This window comes from Python bivittatus, unplaced genomic scaffold (genome assembly GCF_059951505.1).
Source record: "Python bivittatus isolate LINGU-HERP-01145 unplaced genomic scaffold, Pbiv_v1 ctg000330_np1212, whole genome shotgun sequence".
In the NCBI taxonomy this organism is placed as follows: Eukaryota; Metazoa; Chordata; class Lepidosauria; order Squamata; family Pythonidae; genus Python; species Python bivittatus.
In genome coordinates this window covers 55,070,693-55,087,622 of record NW_028277058.1, presented here as the reverse complement: position 1 = coordinate 55,087,622, position 16,930 = coordinate 55,070,693, and the positions used below count along the sequence as shown (strand labels likewise).

General features: G+C 41.2%; 1 protein-coding gene across 1 annotated transcript in view; it reads right to left on the bottom strand.

Annotated features, from left to right (window-relative positions):
- SOX5 (SRY-box transcription factor 5) overlaps positions 1-16,930 on the bottom strand; it is a 391,244-nt gene that overhangs the window by 290,708 nt on the left and 83,606 nt on the right. The gene's annotated exons all lie outside the window — the stretch shown is intronic.

The window sequence follows — 16,930 nt, the reverse complement described above, 5'->3', positions numbered from 1 at the left end:
GGCTGCTGAAATGGTCTTGTGGTTTTTATCAAACCAGTTTTGATGTGCCTGGGTTTTCAGCCTGAGCACAGTTGTTGCAGTCTGTGTGATGACATCTTTAAACTGTGTCCATTTTTCAGAACAGGTTCCTACAAGTGGTAAATTGCCAACAGGTATTTCATTAAGTACATCTTGGAAGTGTTGGACTTGGCCTGGGTCTTGCAGTCTGCCAATGTTGAATTATTTTCTGACAGTCCTTGGTTGCTTATGATGTAAAGGGGCTATGTGCAGGTTGAGGACTGACTGGACCAGCCTACGATCTGTCCAGCACTCAGCACCTCGCATGGCTCTGTTAATGGTGATGTCTTTAAGGTTGCTGAGCATGAAACTGAGCAAACTCAGGGAGGCAGTGAAGGACAGGAAGGCCTGGCGTGATATGGTTCATGGGGTCACGAAGAGTCGGACATGACTTAATGACTGAACAACAACTTTAAGGTTGCACTGACATACTATGACATAGTCAAGTAGGTGCCGGTGTTTGGAGCTGGGATGCATCCAGGTAGTTTTGTACTTGTTTGCAAGTCTGAACATCGGGTTAGTGATGCACAGGTTCTGCTTGGCACACTTGGTCAGAAGCAGCAGGCTGTTACTACTTAGTTTTCCCACCCCATGTCTCCCAAGGACTCTGTCCCAGTTTTCGTTGTCTGTCCCCACCCTAGCATTGAAGTTGCCCAGAATGATGGGTTTCTCACTGGTGGGGGTTGTTTGAATAATCTGGTCCAGGTCCTCATGGAAACCTTGTCTTCATCTGAACTCATGACAGTTGGTACATAGGCACTGACAATGGTGATATACCGGGACTTGCTGAGAGGAAAGCAGAACTTCATAATTTGTTCATTTATTCCACTAGGTAGAGTAGAGATGTGCTTCAGGAGAACAGCTTTGATTGCAAACCTACTCTGTAAGCCTTGTTGTCAGACTGTGGTTTCCCTTTCCAAAATAATGTATATCCACTTGTTGTTTCCTGCATGAACCCTTGTCTGTCAGCCTGGTCTCACTGAGTGCAGCAATGTCAATGCTATAATGGTGAAGTTCAGCTGCTAGGAGTGCTGTTTGTATTTCAGGCCCTGACACCTTGTTTCTGTCCAGCAAGGTGTGAATGTTCCAAGCTCCAAAAATGAGTTTCCTTTGATTCATTTTTCTTGATCCATGACTGCTCAGGAGATAATCTGCCAACCACAGTTAGATAGCCAGAAGTTGTGGGGTAGGTAATGTGTAGGGTACTTTTTCTAACCCCCCCACCCTCATGTGAGGGTGGGCAGTGCTATCCTAGAAGGGCTGCCCAGTCACCCTGGATGCTGCTGGACATCTCTGCTACCTCGAGTACTGGGATGAATGACCGCTGGTCCAAGGACCGCCCACATGCAGGTTTGTGACTAGAACTGCCAGTGGTCATCTCCACCTGTTGCTTCACCTCTCCCCCATCACCACAGGGCTCAATGAATTAGGTTTGGACTGAGATGAATTACAGATGAGTTGTAGATGAGGATGAATTGCACAACAGAAACCTGTGTGTGATGGAGTTTTAAGTAGAACAGCCATTGCACAGGGGCAGGCCCACTCTCTCAGTATAAGAGGACTTAATCCAGTGGCATGGAGAACCATTACAGCTGGAAACCTCTCCTGCTGTAGTGGATGACCAGTGTCTTGCTGTTAGCACTCCACAACAGCTGCTGGGCCTGCCTTCTTGACTGTTGAACCACTGATCAGTCTCCTCCACTCAGTCTGCCAGGCCAGACTTCACATGCTGGGATAGAGAAATCCCCTACCTCACCGAGCATCAAAGACCTGTTGGCTATCCTCACCTGGTTTGGCCCGTCTGCTGAGGTGGTTTACTGGGCTGTGGCTGCTGTGCGTGTTACAGCTACTTGGAGCCATAGGTGAGAGCTGAGCGCCAGGTGGGGACCAAAGGTGCGTGAGCCACCTTTTTCCAAGTGACTTGCTGAACAGCAAGAATCACGCCCCTTGCCTTGCATAAAACTATAGTGCAATTTAGAAATTTTGCTTATTGTCAAAATTTGGCCCCTTTCAGTTAAAATTCTGCCAGTTCCCAGGCAGATTTAAGAAACTTCAGCACTTTGAACAAGCTAACTGTGATGGAATGGAATTATGAAGGCTAGGCTCAGGGAGATAAGCATGTTCTTAGTTCACCGCAGGAGCGTGAGAAGTTCAAGAGGATGAGGCTGGCACCTCCCTGAGGAATTCACGGTGTTGTGGCTGGAGGACTTTGGGAGCTGGGCTTTCAGTCTGGGGAGATTCTTTCTAGAGGTTGTAGCTAATAAACACAGCAGAACTGAATTTGCATTGTCTCTTGGGGTTCTTTGGGTTAAACCTGATACTAACCCTCCTATAGTTTTTATATTCAGTCTTGCAATTTTTTCCCTTTGTATAAGGGAACAATAAGAACATTCTTCTAAGCCACTCCACAAAAATCCACTCCACATTCATATTTTAACACTTCTCCAATGACATCACCTATACCTGCACCCTTACTTTATTTGCAGCATTTATAACTTCATTTTCACCAATTTTCTTGGGCGCTAACATTTATAGCATTTGTTTCAATTCTACTCTTTGCCATGTCATTATCCCATACAGATTTCTAAATACTCTTTCATCATTACTTTAGTTTCATCCTAAATCAATATTTGATTTTTAACTCCATTCAATCTGACGGATTCTACCTGTTTAGCCCACTTTTCACCCTTCCAGATTCATGTTTTATTTCCATCAAAATCCTTCTGCATCTTCTCTGCCTGTTTTAATCTTAACTGTGCCTTGGGCTCTTTGACTACATTTTTGCAACTATAACTTTCTCTATATCCACATTACACAATACTGTTCTTTCATGATTTTTGCAACAATTATTTTTATATGCATTTTTGTCATCTGCAGCCTCTTTCACTTCATCATGCCACCAGGTGTTCCTTTTTGTTGTTCTTATTAGTGTAGATCCAGACATTTCTGTAGCATTCTGTACAGTAATGGTGTAACAATCTGTACCTTTTTTCCACTCTGATCCAAGCAGCTTCAACATTCTCTTTCTTACAGTCACTGTCTATTCATCCTGTTTGGAAATTCATCACTCTTCTAATACTTTTCCATACAAATTCTACCTTCATTCTAGTTTATTCCACTTCACCCCTTTTCTTCCATGTCCTTTCTTTCTCAAGATCAATTGTTGACACTAGCCCAAAAATGGTCTGCCTTGCATTCAGAATCTGTAATCAACTTTCTATCTCTTTCTAATTTTCTCAGTCTTTCAACATAAATCATCAAAACAATCATGTTATTTGATTTTATATTTATTCTGGTGTCATGCACACATAAGAATAGATTTATGCTAAACTACGTATCTGAAATAGAACTTTATCTAAGCTGTTACACACTAATGACCATTCTCATTTATTCTTGGATCTCCAAATGGCCCAATCGCTTTTTTTGTACTCTTCTATCAACTTCATTTCATTTTATTACAACCTTTTCCTAGTTTCACCAACACTAACTATATATATTCTTTGATTTCATTTGTTGATTCATATTCAAATTCTTCATACATTCCAAATCACAATTTTCCATATACCATGGTCATCAACAGATGAGTCATAGATATTGATCTCTACCACCCATCATGATAGCTTTGGTCAATCAAGGTTTGCACTTAACACTTTTTATTAAGATAAAGTGTAGGCTAGGTTACTACTCTTAGTCATACCTATCCACTTGTAGTATCTCCTACAAATGCTAAGGGCAGTACAAATGAGTTCGGATACCTTTTGGCCAATATGTCACAAATGCACCCAAAACATTTTTTCACAACTGCATACAAACTAGAATCTCTAATCTAGAGTCTACCTTCCAAACCAACATATTATTGACCGCATCCCAGCATCAACCTTAGCAAGAGGAAGTGGCTGTGGATTTTGGAGCCAACTGACTCCAGAGATATTTCATTATGCACTATCCCAGATGGAACTAGTGTGCAATTTGGGGATGCTCCTAGACTTCCAGTTCCTGATGGAAGAAGAGATAACAGCAGTGGCTAGGAGAGTCTTTGCACAAATTCATATTATGCACCAACTGTACCCATTCCTGGATTGTGGGCACTGCTCATAGTCATTCACACCTTAGTTACCTCTCTTCTGGATTACTGCAATGCAGTTGACATGGGACTGCCATTGAAGACTACCTAGTAGCTATAGCTGGCCCAGAATGTAGCAGCATGACTAGTTCATAACTAGCACACTCACGTGCTACTATGTGAACTCTACTGGTTGTGCAGCTCACTGCACTACTATGTGAGCTGCACTGGTTACCAGTGGGATTCTAGGTACAATACAATGTACTGGTAGTCACTAAAGTTCTTCATGGCACAGACTCTAGATATTTGCCATATGCCTCCAATTATCTCTACTCACCATATAACATCTAACAAAGCTGGCATGTTCCAGATCCCCCAGTTAAACAGTGTCACCTGGTGGGTCCCAGAAGATGGGCCTTCTCTGTCACAGTACGTGCCCTATGAAATAGACTCCCCCCCCAAAAAATTCAGTTGACTCTGATCTTGCTGACCATTAAGAACGCCCTGAAGATCTGATTCTTCCCCCAAGCACAGGCCCAGTTGCAATTATATGAGTTGCATGTCTGGCTGCCAGTGCAGTATGTTTTATTTTATTACATTTTATTATTTTACTTTGTGCTTGATATTTTTAATCCTTTATAATTGCCCAGGGTTGCCTCACAAGTGGGCAGCCATATAAATCAAGCCAACCAACGAGGAGATATGCAAAGTATATTGTCCTGCAGTCGGGATGCCTCAAAACCTGAGGTTCCCTAAGACTGAATATGGCTCGCGCTATCCCCCCCCCCTCTCTCTCTCTCTCTATCTCTCTATCAATCCATCATATTTACATAGCTGTCCATCTCACACAAGGTGAATCTGGGCGGTGTACAACAATTAAAAAAATAAATACATAAAAACAATCACACGTAAAAAACTGTAAAAACACACAATATATCCTCTATCATTACTTATTTGATGAGGACAATGCAATCCATCTAATTTGTGTAATTGTAGTTTGTATAAATTCAGATATGAAACGTTTCTTCCAATCCCTGAAATAAATGGTTCAAGATGTAGTTTGCATTTAGAGCCTTTGGCTATTCATTCAAGTAATTGAAAAAGTTAGAGAGAGCAATAGAGAAAAAAGAGGGAAGGAACATGATGCAGTGGGAAGAAGGAATGACCCTGAGGAACAGCAGGAAGAGTTGCCACTAAGACAACAGTCAGATAAAAGGAATCTGAGTCCGAGCAGAACTGTAATCTGAGCAAGGATCTGAGAGGGGACCCTCCCTAGTTCTCATGAAGATAAAGGGAGGGAGGGAGGGAGGGAGCACACTCAGACTTGCAAGATTCTGTTACTATAACCTTATAATAAAAGTAGTATTATCATTCATGACTTTGTTTCCTAGTCTGGTCTACCTTGCAGGGCTGACACATGTGTAATACATATGTATTACATATATTACACATATATGTAATAGGAAATATAAAAGTCACAATGGCTGAAAGAGGAATTTACATTCTATTTAAGCTTACTTTCCGTCTCACCTTAACTCTGGTTAGGAGTTATTTATTTATTTAATCACATTTGTGTAGCCGCCCATCTCGCATAGTGACTCTGGGCAGCATACATAATAAGACAATCAAAATACACACAAAACCCTTAAAACAACCCATTTAAATTAAGAGATAAAAACAGATACAAGACCCAAGGAAAAAACAATTAGTTTAATAGATAATCCGAGGCAAGTGTCATAGCCCTGCATCTTTAGTGTCTTGAGATAAGACAGTTCATTTTGTTTACAGAGATTACCCTACATTTTATGGTAAAATCAAATGGAATCACCAAATTCTCTAAAGGTAAGAAAACACAGGGCACTTCTTTCTAATTGCAAATTGTTTTAGCCAATCTTCTACTCCCTCGTGACACAGAGGGTAACATTTTGGGAAGCTTTAGGACTACGAAGATTCAAGTTCAAATGTCCGTACTGACTATATACAATTCAAATTTGAATGTCCAATGTCTGTATCAGTGATGTTGCTAGAGATGGGCAAATTTTCAAGCTCAATTTACCTCATTCTCATTTTTCCTAGCCCTTTGTTCAGGGGCATCTACAGAGACTGTCAGGGGCTTCAAAATGAAAGGCACGACCGGGCAATCAAAGCTTGTGCCTCACCCACATTACATGATATGAAAAGGGGAGGGGCTTGGATCATCTGGCCATGTCTGCCATTTTGAAGCCACTGATGTCACTGAGGATGCTCCTGATTGTCTAATTTCTGAGAATGGTTGATTGAAAAAAAAAGTCGGTAGAAAAGTAAATGAGATTTGTACTTGTCATTGCACAGAATGACATATTAGGAAAAATGCTTGGGTTACAAGCTATATTACAACCCAACTGCAAATATCATTGCGATGCAATAGATGGCTGCACCTGGCTAAATTTATTTAGGCTTAAAAGCTAAGCAGGGTGGAGCATGGTTAGTCCTTGGATGGGAAACCACTAAGAAATTTCAGGAGTGTAGGCTAGACTGGGAAGTTGCAAAAACTCCCAGAAGAAAGGCAAACCTTTTCTGTATACAGGTAGTCCTCACTTACCGACTGCACGGTCAGTAACCATTCAAAATCACGTTGGCACTGAAAAAGGAGATTTACAACTGGTCCTTGAAGTTGTGGCTGTCACAGCATCCCTGCGGCCACATGATCGTGATTTGAGTGCTTGGCAACCAGTATGCATTTACGACAGCCACACTGTCCCACGGACACGTGATCACCATTTGTGACCTTTACAGCTGGCTCCTGCAAGCAAAGTCAGTGGGGAAGCTGGCAGGAAGTTGCAAGTCACAGTCATGTGACTTTGTGCTTAATGACCATGAGTGATTCGCTTCATGACTGCAGCCAGAACTGACATAGTAAGTCAGGCCCGGTTGTGTGGCATCATGCTTAATGACCATGCTGCTTAGCGACAGAGTTGCTGGTCCCTATCGTGGTCAGTAAGTGAGGAGTACCTGTACTTGCCAAGAAAACTACATGGATGTGTTCATATAGAGTCCAGGCATGGAGCTAGACATGAAGGAGACATTACTTTTTTAGACATTGTTGCATATATTAAGTGGTAAGTCACATAATAACATTTGAAAAAAAATGCTGTTATATAACTGTGCTGCAGTTGTATAAAACTGTGTATCTTAAGTGCATCTGACATATTTCTTGTACAACCTTCCTCTTTGCCTTGCAGGGTTGTTCTGAGGAAAGTATATAGGGCAACTCTGTCCCCTAAACAGATCCCCTAAAACTGCTGCTGTGCTTATGATCATACTTCAGCTTTCCTTTGCTTTACAGACCTGCAAAGGTTGTAAACGCGAGGAATGGTTGAAAAATTACTTTTTCATCACTGTTGTAACTGTGAACAGTTGCTAAACAAGGACTATATATCTCCACCTCCACCTCCACCTCCCCACCCACCCACCATCTATCTTCCATCAATTCCAGGAGGTGGCTGACATTGGGAAATCCTACCAGTGGCTAGAAAGTGCTGGACTAAAAGACAGCACTGAAGCACTAATCATAGCAGCACAAGAACGGGCACTAAGCACCAGATCCATAGAAGCAGGGGTCTACCACACTAGACAGGACCCAAGGTGCGGATTGTGCAAAGAGGCCTCAGAGACAGTCCAACACATAATGGCAGGGCGTAAGATGCAGGCAGGAACAGCATACACTGAACGGCACAACCAAGTAGCTGGCATTGTGTACAGGAACATCTGCACAGCGTATGGGCTAGACCCCCCCAAGTCCAGATGGGAGATTCCACAGAAGGTCGTGGAGAATAACAGGGCTAAGATCCTGTGGGACTTCCAGATCCAGATGGACAGGCAGGTACTGGCCAGTCAACCAGACATCGTGGTAGTAGACAAAGACCAGAAGACAGCGATAGTGATAGATGTAGCAGTGCCAAGTGACAGCAACATCAGGAAGGATTATGAGAAGCTGGAGAAATATCAGGGCCTGAAGGAAGAACTAGAGAAGGTATGGAAAGTCAAGGCCAAAGTGGTCCCAGTGGTGGTAGGAGCACTCGGGGCCGTGACTCCTAAGCTGGGAGAGTGGCCCAACAGATCCCAGGAGCAACCTCAGAGCTCTCTGTGCAGAAGAGTGCAGTGCTAGGAGCAGCTAAGATACTGTGCAGAACCCTCAAACTCCCAGGCCTCTGGTAGAGGACCTGAGATTGAGGAAGACACGTACCACCCATAGGGGTGAGAGGGGAATTTTTTTGTATATATATTTATAATATAAATTAAACAATATAAAGCATTATGTGAACTATGAAAGAAGGCTGAGTGTCAGATATTTAAACACAAATCCTTTCTTTCAAAACCCAGACTTCTGAAGCTGGATGGATTAGGGCAAAGACACAAGGAACAGAAATTGATTGCAAAATACTTTACCATGTGCCTTCCCCTTTAAACCCACCCGCGTGCTCACACACTCACGCTTGCAAAGAGATCCACATCCAGCCTCAGAAAACTTGGCAACGGTAAAAGTGCCCAGTCGAAAATTACTAACAGCTGGAGGTGACAGTTGTTTTAACAGCTGAGCTGACAGGATTAATTTAAATGCACTGAAATCAAAAGTAGGTAACACCTGTTTAGTCTTCCAGGGCCATCGAGAAGGTAGGCCAGAGGGGAGGGGGGATGAGGGACATTCCCAGAGCCAGAATACTCCAAGCATCTGTGTGTGTTTGCAAATGCAGGCTTGTGTGTGTGTGCATGCACAGACACACACACATTTTTGAAAGACAGGGGGACTTCAAAAAAGAATGTCAGGGGTTCCTGAAGAGGAGAAGAGTTGGGGAGGGGATGTGGCAAACTAACAACGCCACCCACCTCCATTGGCTTTGAACATCTGGTTCCCATTGGGCTCCTCCCCTTTTCTCCCTTCCACCTTGTCCAAGGTCTTTGACCCAAACCCACAAATGGCTTGAGATCAATGGATTTCAAAGCCTTGCTTTCTCACCAGAGCACCTCAGCAATCCCCCTGGGTTAATTAATCCATTCTCTTTGAGCTTTGCTGCATTCACGCTTCCGCCTCCCTTTTGCTCATCCCCCACCTCTCTCTCCCCCCCCTCAAAGCTGAGGGATGCCAAAATAAAGAAGCAGTCCACCACCTTTAGCCTGTGTTAAAAATAAACAAGGTAAGTAGCTGGTTTGTTGGGGTGCTCTCATTAAAATGTCCCCATCATTTAGAAAAGAGAAGTCAGCACCTCCCAGGAGAGATTCTGAGATCACGTCAAACTCCTTCATTAACAATTAAGGCAAGCCAAACTTTTATTTGATGTTTCTCTTTTCAGGAGCATAAAAATGGGTTATAAAATGGAATACTAGTAATAGGTGGCGTCAGGTAGAAGGATGGTATAGTTACATACCACATGAATTCTTCTCAGATTAAGGAGGGTTGAAAATGTGATCCAATTCTCTGATTCCTAGTTATATTCTACCACGGAAATGAATATTCAGAGCAAAATTCAAAATCTGATTTTGGATATAGGTGTAGGTGATATTGAGATATGATTTAGCCTGAAAAAAAATAGCCCAGTAAAATGAATGCACTTATCTTAATAGCCTTTGTTATTAATTCCTGATAACTGCAGCAATGCTATCAATGAAAATCCAATCCCCCTTTTAATGTTTCTTAACCAAGGAGATTTGGCATGCATGCCTCACACTTAAGCCCCTTGAATTGTTCATAATAATAGGCTTCCAGCAGGTATTTGGTAAGTTGGCTAGTAATAAAGGTGCTCCTGAGAAATAATTACCCATGAAATGAAATATGCCAGCCACAGGGGGAATTACAGAGACATAAGCAGATGAAAGAAAGGAAAGGGAAAGGGAAAGGGAAAGGGAAGAAAGAGCAAGAGAAACCTGTCAGCCCTTTGAGGTAGCCCAGACAAGCAGCACCAATCATGAGTACCTTTATTGTAAGGTTACAATAACAGAATCTTGCAAATCTGAATATACCTTCCCCCCCCCCATATGTTTACTCTCCCAAAAACTAAGGAGGGTCCCTTCAGAGATGTTTTCTCCACCACCATCCCTCCTTCAGACTCAGGTTTCGTTTATTAGATGATTGTCTACCTGCAGCTCTTCCTCCTGTCTCCCAAGGTCATTCCCACATACCATTACACTGGTAGAGAAAGGGAGGGAAGGAAGGAAGGAAGGAAGGAGAAAAAAAAAAGTAGGGAAGGAAGAAGTTGGGGGAAGAAAGAGAGAGAGAGGAAGAGGTGGGAGGGAAACGAGAGAAGAGCAAGGAAGGAAGGGGGGGATAACTTTATTACACAGTGATTGATTGGTTTTGTGCCATCAAGTCATTGTCGACTCTTAGCGACCACACAGATAATAGATAATAATAATGATAGATAGATTGTTAATACATTAGATAATACTTAATAACTCATGATGATTTTATTTCACAAAATTTGTTAATAACCATTAGATTTCACGGTTTTAAAGCTTTACCCCATATGTGCAGCACTTATGAATTAAATGTTCAGCTCAAAAAATAAATATCAGGCAGTTAGTTGTTCTTCCCAAACAGGGTTCCCCCCCCTCAAAAATGCCCCGTGAAAAATGGTGCCTGGAGTGGAGGGATGAATCTTGGGGAGAGGGAGACCCTGTGAACCAAATGGGCAACCTCTATGGGCCATGCATTATGATGAGATAAATTAATGGAAAATAGGGCCATCAACAGTCAGCAGCCATATGCAAACGAGCAATCTGCCAATGACTAGAAAACAGTAACCATAAAGACTATTGCTTGTGTGGCTTATTTTGCACCTGTTGGAAACACCTGAAGATCCAGTTTAGAAACAAGATGCTAGATTAGTAGGCAGGCCTGATCCAACAAGGTGCTTCCTCTGTCCTCTCATCAACCAAATCTTGTGTTGGCTTTTCTGTGGTGGCTTTTCTGTGGCAGAGGAACTAGTTCAAACTCTCCTTCTATATCTACCCAGAATGCACAGCCCATGATCTCTTATTACCCATCCATAATTTTGTTGCAATTGCTGAGGAAAAGGGGAAAAAGTTAAATAGTGTGTATAACAGCCAGAATTTGCCTTCCCATCCTAGTAATTCACTTGCACAGTGTGGTTATTTCTAAAACTATGTGTCCCCTCAATTAGAGATTGCCATCTTCAGGGGCCATGAAACCCTCCCCTCCTTCAGAATAGCATCCCTCCCCCAGATATTCAAGCAGCATCTTCTCTCCTGGATTTTAGAAATTTGGTGAAAACCTAGATGGGGCTGGGTTGTTATGACGACTCCTCCAGATGATAGCTTTTATTGTGCTAAAAATGATTCCTAGTTTTATATATGCAGTCACAGTGTATGGCTTGTTTTAAAATGTTATTATGTACTTATGTTTTTGGGGAGTTGTACACCCCACACAGATGGCTGACTGGAGTGGCTTATAATCATTTATCCCCTCTTTTGTTCCACAGATCTCATTTGTTGGGCTTGAGATGGGAGTAGTACATCCACGTTGGCCTCCTTGATCTCTCAGAAGCTTTGGATTACTATCAATCATGGTATCCTTCTGGAATGGCTCAGGGGATTGAGAGTGGGAGGCACAGTGTTGTGGTAGTTTTCCTCCTTTCCCTGGGGGCCAGCTCCAGTCAGTGTTGGTAAGTGGCGAGATATCAAGCCTGGGACCCCTGCTTTGCAGGATTCTTCAGGGCCCTTCTCTCTCCTCTCCTGTTTAACATCTACATGAAGCTGCTAGGGAAGGTTGACTTGAGGTCAAGTATCATTGGTATGGTACAATACCCAATTATACATCTCCGCCGTGGGCTTTAACCTTCTATGCCACCTAGAGTCACTGTTGGGAGATGGGTGGCTGCATAATTAAAAGAAAATAAACCAGGGAAAGGAAACACCTCTAATGGACAGATTTTCAGATTTAAAAGAATAGCTGTATTGAAATGTGAATGACACAGGTTCCTAGGTTTTAGGCTAGCATATTTTTGCTTCAGTATTAGGGAATGGTTTTCGATGGCTTTTAAATGCATATCTTCCAGAATCCATTTGTTGGATTCAGGATGGTTTATGCTGGATTCCTGCAAAGAGCAGAGGGTTGGACTCAAGGGGCCTTTGTTTAAATCTGTGATTCTGGTTCAACTATTATAGAAAAATAGAATGTGGCCCTATTGTGTATGTCTCTATCTTACACCTTTGGAGTAGGCATGGCTTTAGTAATAAACATGCAAGAGAGGCTGAAGGGCTGGAAAGCAAGAAGTCAACTGTCTGGGTCATCAGTCCCTGACACCTGGTACATCTACTTTGGAGCTGAAAGTCAGAAGTCAGTGTGGGTCACTGCAAAGAAAGCAGAAAGTGAATAATTCACCCCATATGCCCAAAAAGAAGGCCAGTTTGTTCTGCTAGGGTTTGAAAGCAGCTCATTGAGTCCAACTTACCAAGTTCTATTATACTGAATTACCATATTAACCCAGCTCAGTACCAAGTACTGTGAATGGTCTACCCAAAGATCTCAAGATGACTGAAGGGCCTGCTGAACTTGAGAACCCAGTGGAAACAAGCTGGTGTTGACCATATTTATTTATCCAGTTTGTATAGCTCTGGATTCACAATGGTCTCCTAGCAGTTTACATCTCAAAGTTATCAACAAAGAATCAACATAAGTAAGTACAAGCATGATAAAGCATAGATGCGTTACATTAATAACAATATAATAAAACAATACCGATAACCAAAATAGTAACAGAATGACATTACTGAACCCCAAATGTCCAGTGGGAAAGCTCTGTCTTAACCTGTTTCCAGAAAGTATTCACAATGGGGGCTAGCTGAACTTTAAGTGGGGATTGTTCCAGAAAATAAGTGCTGCAGCTGAGAGGCAGCCCTTGTGGGTCTCTATCCCCCCACTTCATGGACCACAAGGAATTTTTTTCCTGGATAATCCTATTAGCCAGTTGATGAGGTTGGAGAAGGTGATCCTGTCAGCATTAAGATACCAATTCATAAAAGGCCTTGTAGGTCAAAACTAGCATTTTGAATTTCACTCAAGGACTGGATGGAAACAAGATCTCAGCATAACTTCTCTGAGTTTTCTGAAGGACAAGAATAAACATAGCAGACAAGAAGTGAAGCTATAGGATTTTTTTTCCTTTCTTTTCTTTTTGATTGAGCTGGGTTTCTTCATCCTTCCCAAGACTCACCTGTTAAAGTAGGAACTATTTCATCCACTGAATCACAACAGTGTGGATGAAACAGCAAGACCAGTGGATATCAATATCTAGATGCTATTACAACATCTAGATGTAGGTGTTGACTTTTTCTTCTTTTTAACTGCCATGCAATTTTTTTCTAAGCTATGAAGAGACAGGAGAAGAGGCAAAAGCCCCCTCCCTCTCACACAAAACCCTGTGATCTGATCTTAACAGCAGTCTGAATGGGATTAATTTCTGAGTCGGTCCCATCAAGCATTCAGTGCCCAGAATTAAAAACCTGCCTATAAGGCATGAACAGATGGCTACTGTATGCTAAAAATCCATTTCCTACGTTGCACAATAAATGACTTAGTATTTGCACACAGAAGACACATTTTGCTAACTTAGGGCACGATCCAGCCAAAGTTAAAGAATGAAATACTTCACAATAGGGAAATGTAGAGTACAGTGGCTGCAACCTTGTTTATTTCAGTGGAAAGCAAGCAACTGAACCATTCAGAGCCAAACACTGTCCCCCCCCCCCCCGTTCTGCACTTGCTTTTAAATACTGTATAAAAGAAATTAAAATTATTGGGCTGAAGAAAGAGTTTTTACAATGATTTTTCTCTGATTTTACTGCAGGCATGGTATTAAGTTATTCTGATTTTTATGCTTTTATCAATGGTGGACAAACCATGAACCTTGAATATTGCCAAGTACCCCAAATTACTAAAGTGCCAGTTTTTAACCTGTATCATATAGTTTCCAACTGTAATTCCAAAGTTGTTATTAGATCTATTTTGCACTGATTTCTGGTATGCTACCACTTTAATACTAATTGGGGTGTCATTTCAACCCCCCACCCCACTCCACCCATCCATACAGGCAAAACTAACAATCTAGGTTATAGGAACCAGTCAGCTCCCTTCCTCCTGTGCTAGTTTTCTATCTGTGGAAATGGTTCTTTGCAAACCTTCAAAAGCATTCAGAAGAAAGTGTTTTCCAGCTGTAGCTTACAGCCCATCTTCTTGCTACATATGTAAATTAGTTTGGAAAGATTTCTTCCCAAGCAAAGCTATAAAGATTTCTTTTATTTTTTACTGAAATCTTACATTACTCTGAACTGTTGCAGATGGAGTACTGCTTTTTAGTGGCTTTTTCAATTGTCAATCCATAATTTATATAAAATTATTATCAATTTTTTTTAAAAAATGCTTTTTAACTTTAAGTTGACTTGATGACCCTTGTGGGAAGAGATTATGATTTACAATGGTATTACCTGCCCTTATTTCCCACTGCTAGAGAGAGTATCTTCTCCTACCTGAGTTGAACTACTGTTCTTGGAAATTGTAACAGTGGTGTTATTCTCTACAACTACATATAACCTTATGCCCAGGGTGGTATAGAGTAATACAAGGAAAACATAAAAATCATAAACCGTTGTTCTCAACTGACAAAAGTTGATTTTTCATACGATACTAGGCCATCACATTTTGTCTTAACACAAGGTGTGAACCAGGTTTTCCCTTAATTTGATATACAGAGCCAGTGTTGTAGAATATATATGTGTGTGTGTGTGCATATCTCTGTCTGTGTGTAGAGAGAGAGAGAAAGAGCTGTGAATCTGTGAATTCTGAAAAAAAATCTTCCAAAATTAGGTTGAAACTGACACATTATGGCTCAACAGAGTCAATGTATAAAAATATATCCAGATCATCTTGGACAGTCTTCACTGAACAAAGTAACTAACCAACCAACTAATGTGATTCAGAATAAAAACAGTCTTGAACCTTGAACTTCAACAAGATTGTCATATCTCCACACACTTTTCTACCATTTCACCACCTTACCTTCAACTTCTCATAGCTGCATTCCTGCAGGTCTCTGTATTAGGTTCAAAGGTCTGACTGCTTCTCACTGCATTTTTAAACCATCTCTTCCTGTGACAAATTATCCTTGCTTTACTTATCATTTAAAAAATAAAATAAAAGCTGCTATTTCAAAGTTCTTATTCTGTCATGCTCACAACTATAATTGTTGCTCTGTTTTGTCTAATGATAGATTCCTCTCTTTGGATAAAATAAGAGGCAGTTTGTTCTCTGCTCTTTTTAAAAAAAATCTTTACAGAACTCAGAGCTCAAAGAAGATAATTACAAACAATGCCTAAAGAATGGATCAGTTAATGTTAATTTGTACAACAAATTAATTACTACCAAATGTTAAAAAAATATTAAAAAAATAAAAATCACATGTGGAAGTTCCTCTCTCCCACGCACAGATCTAAATCAACAGCCATCTGTCTCGGTTTCAGAGTACTCACTGACAACCAAGGTTGGAATTGGACGCTGAAGATTTTGTCTTCTGACATAAATGTGTGTGTGTGTATGTGTGCAAGTGTATATATACCCATACAATCAGCATCAGCCATAGAGGAATATTTGTATATATGTGTTTAATCCCACTAACACCTGGAAATAAGATCATTTTCTCTGTAGGAAATTTATCAAGCATCTCTTTCACCTCTATTTTAATTCTCCTCTCCAGTCATTTAAGATAATGCTATCCTTCTTTCACTTTCTTTTTCTCAATACACGCAACAATTTTCATCTGTTCTCATTCTCTCTCTTTCTCCCCCTGCCTTGAAAAACTATCAATGCATTTGAATGCTTTAATCCAGGGGCATGAGTTAAATGCTGAGATAAACGACAAGATAAATGCTGGTTTCTGGGTTGACATCCAGGTCTTACAATATACTGTATTTGGAAAGACACTTGAACTAAAAGATGTTCCTCAGAAAGTTATTACAAAAGGGAAATTTTACACACTAACACACACGCACATAAGGGTGATTTAGTTTTTGATTTGTCTGCAGGGTCAGCACTTGCTAACCACAACATGACCTTGAAACCAGAGAATGGTCAGACTGATGACTCGGCTGAAGCTTGCAAGAAGGAAATGCCATGCCAATACAGTGTTCTAATCCATTTTTCCTCCCATAGGCTCAACCTGCCTCTCTCTTTTTCATTGTTGGAAGTCACTTGTGAGATAGGTGAGGCTGAGAGTTAATGACTTACCAGGGTCTTCTAGCAAGATCATGACCAAGCAGTGTTTTGGGCCAGCTAGAGAAGTTCTCAGTATGGCTTCAACATCCACCAGTTCATACAAAGTCTTCCCTGAAAGGGACAGCAGATCAGGGAAGAAGCTTCTAGCTCAACTAATCAACTCTTTGAAAGGATTTCATTAATGATGGACCCCTCCCTTGCAATACTGCAGTGGTATAATCCATATTATTGTCCCTCTAATGTATGAACCCATGTACAATCCAAGTCACTTTTTCCCTTTGGAATCTGGATTTGCTGCAGACCTCTGATGTATACCTTTTTGTGCACAGTGTTTCCCCAATGCTTGCAATTCTGCCTACAGTTTATTTTTATTGGAGAATTGTAGTAAAAAAAAAAATCAGAAATTTGCAAAAACCTAAGGACAGTTGAATGCTAGGATGCAGATTAACTAGGGAAGCACAAATTAAGTGGGCTCATATTGAAGTGTGAAACTATTTTGTCCCCTGTTCCTATCCATTACTTTCACAATAGAAATTGCACAAATCCTC